This window comes from Sciurus carolinensis, unplaced genomic scaffold, assembly GCF_902686445.1.
Source record: "Sciurus carolinensis unplaced genomic scaffold, mSciCar1.2, whole genome shotgun sequence".
Taxonomy (NCBI): Eukaryota; Metazoa; Chordata; class Mammalia; order Rodentia; family Sciuridae; genus Sciurus; species Sciurus carolinensis.
This window is the reverse complement of record NW_025920185.1, coordinates 767,895-777,714: the sequence shown is the minus strand read 5'-3', so window position 1 is coordinate 777,714 and position 9,820 is coordinate 767,895.

The window sequence follows — 9,820 nt, the reverse complement described above, 5'->3', positions numbered from 1 at the left end:
TCTTTTTAATATATATTTGTATGCGATTTGCTAAAATTTTGTTGAGAATTTTTGCTTCGATATTCATTAAGGATATTGGTCTGAAATTTTCTTTTCTCGATGTGTCTCTGTCTGGTTTATGTATCATGGTGATATTGGCTTCATAGAACGAGTTTGGGAGGATTCCCTCCTCTTCTATTTCATGGAATAGTTTGAGGAGTATTGGAATGAGCTCTTCTTTAAAGGTTTTGTAGAACTCGGCTGAGAACCCATCTGGTCCTGGACTTTTCTTTGTTGGTAGACTTTTGATGACCTCTTCTATTTCATTGCTTGAAATTGGTTTATTTAAGTTGTCTATGTCCTCCTCGTTCAGTTTAGGTAATTCATATGTCTCTAGAAATTTGTTGATGTCTTCGAGGTTTTCTGTTTTGTTGGAGTATAGATTTTCGAAATAGCTTCTAATAATGTTTTGTATTTCACTCGTGTCTGTTCTGATGTTTCCTTGTTCATTCCGAATTTTAGTAATTTGAGTTTTCTCCCTCTTTCTCTTTGTTAGTGTGGCTAAGGGTTTATCAATTTTATTTATTTTTTCAAAGAACCAACTATTTATTTTGTTAATTTTTCCAATTTTTTCTTTTGTTTCGATTTCGTTGATTTCGGCTCTGATTTTAACTGTTTCCTGTCTTCTACTACTTTTGGTATTGGTCTGCTCTTCTTTTTCTAGCGCTTTGAGCTGTAGTGTTAAGTTGTTTATTTGTTGATTTCTACTTCTTGTTTTGAATGCGCCCCATGAAATAAATCTTCCTCTAAGTACTGCTTTCATAGTGTCCCAGAGATTTTGATATGATGTGTCTTTGTTCTCCTTTACTTCTAAGAATTTTTTTATTTCCCTCCTGATGTCTTCTGTTATCCATTCATCATATAAGAATGTATTATTTAGTCTCCAGGTATTGGAGAAGTTTCTGTTTTTAATAGTGTCATTTATTTCTAATTTCAATCCATTATGATCTGAAAAAGTACAAGGTAGTATCTCTATCTTTTTGTATTTGCTAACAGTAGCATTGTGGCATAAAATATGGTCTATTTTAGAGAAGGATCCATGTGCTGCTGAGAAGAAAGTGTATTTGTTCTTTGTTGGATGGTATATTCTATATATGTCCGTTAAGTCTAAATTGTTGATTGTGTTGTTGAGATCTATAGTTTCTTTATTCAATTTTTGTTTGGACGATCTATCCAGTAGTGAGAGAGGTGTGTTAAAATCGCCTAGTATTGTTGTGTTGTGGTCTATTTGATTTCTGTAATTGAGAAGGATTTGTTTGACGTACATGGATGAGCCAATGTTCAGGGCATAGATATTTATGATTGTTATGTCTTGCTGATTTATGCTTCCCTTAAGCAGCATGTAATGTCCTTCTTTATCCCTTCTGACTAGTTTTGGTTTGCAGTCCACATTATCTGAAATGAGGATGGATGCTCCAGCTTTTTTGCTGTGTCCGTGTGCATGGTATGTTTTTCCCCATCCTTTCACCTTTAGTCTATGGGTGTCTCTTTCTATGAGATGAGTCTCTTGCAGGCAGCATATTGTTGGATTTTTCTTTTTAATCCAATCTGCCAGTCTATGTCTTTTGATTGATGAGTTCAGGCCATTAACATTCAGGGTTATTATTGTGATATGATTTGTATTCCCAGTCAATTGACTCATATTTGTTTTTGACATGATTTGGTTTCTCCTTTATTTGGCTATTCCTTTAGGCTAGTGCCTCCTGTTGCTGATTTGCATTGTTGTTTTTCATCTCTTCCTCATGGAATATTTTGCTGAGAATGTTCTGTAATGCTGGCTTTCTTTTTGTAAATTCCTTTAGCTTTTCTTTATCATGGAAGGATCTTATTTCATCATCAAATTTGAAGGTAAGTTTTGCTGGGTATAAGATTCTTCGTTGGCATCCATTTTCTTTCAGGGCTTGGTATATGTTGTTCCAGGGCCTTCTAGCTTTTAGGGTCTGGATTGAAAAATCTGCTGGTATTCTTATTGGTTTCCCTCTGAATGTAATTTGATTCTTTTCTCTCGTGGCCTTTAAAATTCTGTCTTTATTTTGTATGTTAGGTATTTTCATAATAATGTGCCTTGGTGTGGGTCTGTTGTAATTTTGTATATTTGGTGTTCTATAAGCCTCTTGTACTTGGTTTTCCATTTCATTCTTCAGATTTGGGAAATTTTCTGATATTATTTCATTGAATAGATTGTTCATTCCTTTGGTTTGTTTCTCTAAGCCTTCCTCAATCCCAATAATTCTTAAATTTGTCCTTTTCATGATATCCCATAATTCTTGTAGATTCTGTTCATGATTTCTTACCATCTTTTCTGTTTGGCCAACTTTGTTTTCAAGATTAAATAATCTGTCTTCAATATCTGAGGTTCTGTCTTCCAGGTGTTCTATCCTATTGGTTATGCTTTCTATGAAGTTTTTAACTTGGTTTATTGTTTCCTTCATTTCAAGGATTTCAGTTTTTTTTTTTTTCAGTATCTCTAACTCTTTATTGAAATGATGTCTTGCTTCCTGTATTTGGTCTTTTAACTGTTGATTGGTGCAATCATTTAATGCCTGCTTTTGCTCTTTCATCTCCTCCTTCAATACGTGCATTTGCTCTTTCATCTCCTCATTAGCTTCCCTGATCATTTTAATTACGTACATTCTGAACTCCCTTTCTGACATTTCTTCTGCTGTGCTGTCATTGGGTTTTATTGATGTACTATCTAGGTTTGTTTGGGACATTTTCTTCCCTTGTTTTCTCATATTGGTCAGTTGTCCGTGGGACCCTGAGATATTGCAGTTTTCCGCTATTGGCTTATAGTGTCCTGGTAGATTTCCAGTGTATCACCTCCCAGCCTTCAGTAGCCTGATGTCTTGGAGGAATCTGATAATGCAGTGCATCCGAAGAAAACTGCCCCTAGCCCCCTACTGGTTCCATGGTTTGGAGCTGGCTCTATGCAGAAAGGCTCTCACTGTGGGCCTGCACCGTGCAGCTGGCCGTGTGGGAGGAGCCCACTGCTGGAGTGTGGAAGGCTACCTTGGGAAGACTCTAGCTGCCCTGCCCAGCTCCGATAAGCCACCTCTATCTGGGCCCGCCACCTGGGCCGAGCTTTACCCAGTGGGCAGACTCACCTGTGGCTCTATTTCAGTCTGAGTCTCTCAATGCCTCCCCTTATTAACTCCTGGGTTCTGGAGTGACTGGGGGTGTAGTCACCCTCTAGGCCGCCATCTTGGATCATCCCATGAAGAGATCCTGCGGCCGGAGTGGGCAGAGCCCCCTGAAGTCTCTGCCTGCCCTGCCTTGATCCCAGAGGCTGCTTGTGGATCGAAGCTCTCCATTCGTTCAGGGGCTTGTGGCTGGTTCTATGTAGGAAACCTCTCACTGAGCGGTCTGGTCTGAGAAGCTAGCCTTGAAAGGCACCTCCTACCGCAGGGGTCCAGGCTACTTGGGGAAGTCTCTGGATGCCCTATCCTGGTCCCTGAAGCTGCTTGCGTGCTGGAGTACGCTGTGCTGCGCTGGCTCCGGGACTTGGAGCTTGTTCTGGTCAGAAAGGCTCTCACTAGTGGGCCCGCTCCGAGAACCTGGAGAAGCTGGCTGTGTGGGCGGGGCCCACCGCCAGAGTGCGCAGGGCTGCCTTTGGAAGACTCTAGCTGCCCTGCCCGGCTCCAATAAGCCACCTCTATCTTTGCCTGCCACCCGGGTCGAGCTTTACCCAGTGGGCAGACTCACCTGTGGCTCTATTTCAGTCCGAGTCTCTCAATGCCTCCCCTTCTTAACTCCTGGGTTCTGGAGTGACTGGGGGTGCAGTCACCCTCTAGGCCGCCATCTTGGATCACCGGAATAACCATACTAAAGGTTGCTGCTACAGATTTGCAATCCAAGCAGCAATTGGTGTACTTTTTTCCAACATCTTTGACAATATTTACTGTTATGTGCATCCTTTATAGTTGCCATTCTAACTGAAGTGACTTGGAATCTCAGTGTATTATTAATTTTCAATTCTCTAACTGCTAGACACTTTGAAGATATTTTATTATGTTTTTTACATTCATATTTTTGTAAAGTACATTTTCAGCTCCTTTGCCATTTATTTATTGGGTTATTAGTTGTTTTGTTGTTAAGATTTTTCAGTTCATTTTATATTCTGAAGTTAATGCTCTATCTAATGTGAAGAAGGTAATGGTTTTCACCTACTCTCTAGGTTCTCTGTAAATTTTTGTTGTTGTTGAAAAGAAGCTAGTTATTTTGATAGCATCACATTTATTGATATCTGATGTTAGTTCTCAAATTTTATGCATTTTGTTGAGTAATTCAGTTCCTAAGCAATATGATGAAGATTTGGGCCTGCTTTTTATTCTAGTCGGACAAGGTTCTCTCTCTATTCTAATGCCTACTTCCTTGATCCATTTTGAGTTGGGTTTTTTTCAGGGTCAGATACAGGGATCACATTTTATTTTATTATATAAGGATTTCCAATTTTTTCAGCACGATTTATCGAAGAGGCTATTTTTCTCCAACATATGTTTATGATATCTTTGTCGTTTATGAGGTAAACATGTTCACATGAATTTGTCTCTGTGTCTTCTATTAAGAACCATTCATGTCTGTTTTTGGTACAAATACCAGGCTTTTTTGTTACTATAGATCTGTAGTATAATTTAAGATTTGGTTTTGTGATGCATTCTGCTTCACTTTTCTCAAATATTTCTTTGGTTACTCTGTTTTCTTATTTTTCTACATAAATTTTATGAGAGCTTTTTCCACTTACATGGAAAATGTCTTTCACCTCTTTTGTTAGATTGATTCCCGACACTTTTTTAATGTTTATAGTTAATGAGAAAGGTTTTTAAATTTCTCTCTCAGATAACTCATCAGTGATGTATAGAATCTCATTGATTCGTGGATGTTTATTTTATATTCTGCTACCTTGCTGAGTTGAACTATGAGGTCTAGAATCTTTCTGGTTTTTTGGTTTTCTAAATATAGAATCATGTTTTTGTCAAATAGGGACAGTTTCAGGCCTTCTTTACTTAATTGTGACCCATTGATTTATATCTTCTGTCTTCTTGCTGTGGCTAGACTTTTCGGAAATCTGTGGAGCATAAATGGTGAAAGACGATATTTCTGTTCTTGTTTTGAGAGGGACTGCTGTGGAAATTTCTATCTTTAAAGTAATATTGGCTTTGAGTTTAGGATATATAACTTCTACAATATTCATGTACAGTCCTACTATCTCTATTTTTTCTAGTGTTTTAAACATGAATGGATTCTGTCAAATGCTTTTCCTGCATCTGTTGAGAGAAGCAGAAGATTTATTTTTTAAATTTTATTCATGTGATGAATTGTATGTATTGATTTTCATAGGTTGAAATAACTTTGTATCCCTGGAATGAACTCATTGATTTTGGTGCAATTTATTATTTATGCAAATAGTGTCAGTATTTTATTAAGAATTTTTCCATTATGCTCATCAGGAATTGTGGTCTGAAGTTCTCTATCCTTTATGTGTATTTGTCTGGGTTTGGTATCAGGGTGAAACTTGCTTCATAGAATGATTTGGGAAGAGTTTCTTCCTTTATGTTTCATGGAAAAAATTAAGAAGGATTAGTGTTAGTTATTCTTTAATTGGTGAAACTCAGTTTAGATTTAGTGTGGTCCTCAGCTTTTCTTTTTTGATAGTCTTTTGATAATGTCTTCAATTTCTTTGCTTGAAATTAATATGTTGAATTTTCTATGTCTTCCTGGTTCAATTTGGGTAGATGATCTGTCTCCAGAAAATTGTGAATGTCTTACAGTTTATATTTTCCGAATAGCTTCTGATTATCATCTGTATTTCTGTGGTGACCATGGTGATAGTTTTTTTATTATTATTTAAATGTTACAACTTTCTGTTATCTCTTCATCTTTATTAGCTTGGATAAGAGTTTATTTTTTTCAAAAATGCAGGTTTGTGTTTTGTTGATTCGTAGTATGAGTTCTTTCTTTCAACTTCAATGACTATGGCTCAGATTTTATTTTATTCCGATATTTGCGACTGCTAAGGAAACTTAGGCTACTTATTTCAGAGGGGCAACTCAGATGTTTACGTACTCAGTCATAATTATTATGAAGATCATAAAGTCTACATGTGCAGAGTTTTCTAAGTTATTTGGGACAACTCAGCATATAATGATGCTTGAAATTTGGAAATCAACTCATGTAATAAGTTCTACTAATGCAATAAAGTCTTGCAGTTCTCCCTATCTACAAAGGATATAAGATGCTAATTAGATCATATAGGCTACTCAGGTATAGCAAAAAATTTAAGTGGGTCTTAGAGGTTACTAAAGGCAGAGCCTTATTTGGTCTTAAAAAATATCCAGCTCATAATTGCTTAATAAATTATAAAGACTACCCAAGTCATGGAAGCAACACATATCATAGTGTCTCCGTATTTCACAGAGGATATTCTATTTATAGAGGCTACATGTGTCATAGGAGGTACTAATGTAATTTAGATTTCTCATGCCAAAGAAGATAAACAGGCCATAAGGGCTTCTGAGAACATTTAAAAAACTAAGCCATGAAGATTTTCAGGTCATAGAAGTACTCAATCATAGAGTTGTGTAAGTTACTAAGGCCATATAATCTACTTAGACCATAGAACTTACCAAATTTATTTAGTCTGCAGAGTATACAGGACCTAATGGTACAGCAGTCATTAAGGATTTTCATGTCATAAAGTTACAATGTTATAGAAGCTAGGGAGGACTTAATAGCTGGTAGGTCGTAGAGACCACAGGGGTCATACTGACTAATGAGGTTACAGATATTTAAAAGTTAAAGTGGACACTAAAGTCATAGGGTATATGTAGGTTATTTAGGCTAAAATGTTCTTAAATAGAAAATGGATAATGCATTGTAAAGGCCCCAGTAGTTTCTCAGGTCCTACAGACAGTGAAGGTAACAGGGTCTATGCAGATCAATGAAAATATGCAGGCTACTCAAGTCATTTAAGATACACCAACTTCATGTTATGAAGGTGATAGAGTTTACATAGGCCAAAAGAACTATGAAGAACATAAAGATTTTGCTGGTCACAGAGGCTTTTAGACATTTTGCACACTTGTATATATGCTACTTAAATCCTAGAAGATACTGAGGACAAATGGGTTACACAGGTCAGAGAGCTTATGCTCTAGATAGAGGCTACTAAGTACCATAGAAATCTTTCTGGTCATAGAGGATAAATCAGAAACATAGACAATTACTCCATACATGATCCTCAGTTCATAGAAGCTTCAGGTCATACAGGCACCTAAGACATAGAGGTTACTCAAGTTATTTAGACTGTGCAAGTCAAAGAGGTTAATAAGATGTTTTAGGCTAACAAACCCATAAATGCTTATGCAGATCAAACAGGATACTTAAGTCATACAGGCTACACAGTTCTTAAAATCTTTGCTAGTCATAGGTTGTATATGTTTCATAGAAGCTACTAGAACATAGAAACTACTCAGTTCACACAGGATAAAATCTTCATTGGGTGATTAATTTAATCTAGGCTACTTATGTCATAGATACCACTCATATCATAGATGCCAAGCAGGTTAGAGAAGCTGTTTATTTATAAAGACTAAGATTTCTAGTAAGGTAATAGAAAATATTCAGTTCATAGAGGGTACTCAACTGCTGGAGAGTATGCAGGCAATAGAAGTTTCTTAGTCCAGAGAGGCTATGGAGGTCATAAAAGCTCTACAGGTTGCAAATACAAGATATGTAGATCAAAAATTGATGATATGAAGGCCATAGAATTTTTGAAACTTTTAGAGGCTACTTGGTACATAAAGGCTAACTTAGAAACTAATCAGATTATAGAATCTATTCAGATGATAGGGATTATAAACATCATATATACTACTCATACCATAGAGTAATCAGATTACAGAAGCTGCAAATTTCATAGAGGATTCTTAGGCATTAGAAGCTACCAAATTTATAGAGGCTACCAAGATCATAGTGAATACACAGTCATAAATGACATTATGATCATTTAGGCTACAAATATCTTAGATAGTACTCAGATCATTTAGGAAACACAATATATTCAGGATCATTCAGGATTCTCAGGTTATATGGGGTATGGAAATTGAGAGGATACTCAGTTAATAAGTGTATATTATTTATATAAACTTTCCAGGTAACAGGCTATTTATAACACAGAATTTAGAAAAATCTTAGAGTATACATAGTCATGTAGACTATGCAGGACATTGGGGCTATGCAGGGCTTAGGGCCTACTAGGTTCATTTTGGCCTCTCAGACCATAAAGACTATTTATGACAGAAAAGCTAAGCATAACATAGGTTATTCTCTTGTTTTAAAACTACTAATGCCATATGGCTCTTCAGGTCATTCAGTCAATTTAGTGCAGAAAAAGTACCTATATAATTGAGGTTATGCTGATTGTAGAGGGACTCAGGTCACATAAGATGTAAAGGACAGTGGTGTATCAAAGTTAATTATAGACATGCAGGTCATAGAGGCTACAAAGGCCATAACAATAAATAGGATATACATGATCTTGATGTCATTGGGGATGCACTGCAAAGTTCATATACAGTACAAAGTATGAGAACCTACAAAGATCATAGTGCCTAATGAAATAAAAAAGAATGCTCAAGTCATAAATTCTATGTAGATTGTTGAAAAGGTGCAGGGTATGTAGTCTATACATGTCATCATTGCTACACTACCATGGAAGAAACATAAGTGATAGCTGCTGTTTATGTCATAGAAGCGACTCATTCCATTGAAGCTATGGAGACCATAGAATATATGAGAATATATGCAATTATGAGAATGCACAGGACATAAATTCTAAGCAAATCTTAGAAGTCATATTTGTCATAAGGGGTAAACAGTTCAAAGAGGAAAATTAGGTCATTGAGTATTCACAGGAGACAAGGTCTACTAAGGCAATAGATACTAGGCATGTTAAAGAGACCTCAGGATATGGAGGATATTAAGTTCATAGAAGCAACACAAATCTTAGAGGCTATGTCTGTTGTAGTAGTATAACATCCTTATAGGCTGTGGAGGTCTTAGAGTCTACTAGGGTTATGGAAGCTACAGAGATCATAGATGGTAATATGCTTATGAAGTATAATCTATAAAAGTCAAATAACTTCCTCAAGTAATGGTGGCTGCTTATGTAATAAATTCCTCAAAGATCATAGGGGCTACTAAGACCTTAGGTGTTACTCAAGTCATTTAGGTAGTAGGGCCTAAAAGTTATGCAGATTATGAAGAACAAACTGTCCATAGAGCATACTGAGGCCACAGAGACTATGCAGGTCATAGAGTCTACTTGATCATAGATGTTAGTAAGTTCATAATGGCTATTGAGGTAAAATAGGATACAGAGGTCTACACAGGTCACAAAGCTTAAGCAGGTCATAAATGGCCATAACTTTGCATAGCTCATAGAAGCTATCATGGTCACAGAGACTATTCAGTATGTAGAGGATACTCAAGACATAAATGGTACACAGAAAATAGGGACTAGTCAGACAACATAGACTATGCAATTTGAAGGCTTACTCAGATTACAGAAATCATTTATATTACTCAGATCATAGAGGTAGATATGGTCATAAAGGCTACTGTCTATAGATGTTTTGCAGATCATAGAGATATTCATAAAACCTAAAACAGTTCATAAATGTTACACAGTTTATTGAGGTTACTGAGTTCATAGAGATTACTCAGTTCTTAAAGCATTAACAAAATATAGAGTCTATGAATTTCAATGGATCAACTCAAATCA